Consider the following 772-nt stretch of genomic DNA (forward strand, 5'->3'; position numbering starts at 1 on the left):
TTAAAACATGCTAGGGGAGAAGAACAACTCAAGGGGAATTGGGTCTTAGATGTAAGGGACCATTTTTTTCTAGACTATGAATTTGTCTTCAGACACATTTTCAAAAGGGGCTGCTGATTTGAGATTCCTTCAGTTATTGGACTTTCAGATTTAGATGTGCCCCTCTAAGGCCTTGTGTCTTGAGTCATATGACGCTGGTGGATACTCAAAAGCAGCAGCCACTTTTTGAAAATGTTGGCTCTAGAGCGTGGCTGCCATCACCCATAGAATCATAGAAGTCGGGTCGGAAGGGACCTTGTAGATCTTCAAGTCTGACCCCCCGCCTGGGCAGGAGAAAAACTGGGCTCAAATGATCCCAGCTAGGTAGGCATCAAGCCTCTTCTTAAAGACCCCCAGGGTAGGAGCCAGCACCACTTCCCTTGGAAGTTGGTCCCAGATCCGAGCCGCCCTAACTGTGAAGTAGTTCTTCCAGATGTCTAATCTAAACCTGCTCTCCAACAACTTGTGGTCGTTATTCCTTGTTATGCAAGGGGGTGCTTGCGGAAACAAGGTCTCTCCCAAACCCTTCTGGTCCCTCCTAGTGATTTTATAGACTGTCACCAGGTCCCCGCTCAGCCTTCTCTTGTGAAGGCTGAACAGGTTCAGGTCCTGCAGTCTCTCATTGTAGGGTCTGCCCCGTAGTCCCCGGATCATGCGGGTGGCCCTCCTCTGGACCCTTTCAAAGTTGTCCACATCCCTCCTGAAATGGGGCGCACAGAACTGGACGCAGTAC

Source organism: Gavialis gangeticus, unplaced genomic scaffold, assembly GCF_001723915.1.
Source record: "Gavialis gangeticus isolate Ggan-Ray unplaced genomic scaffold, GavGan_comp1, whole genome shotgun sequence".
Taxonomy (NCBI): domain Eukaryota; kingdom Metazoa; phylum Chordata; order Crocodylia; family Gavialidae; genus Gavialis; species Gavialis gangeticus.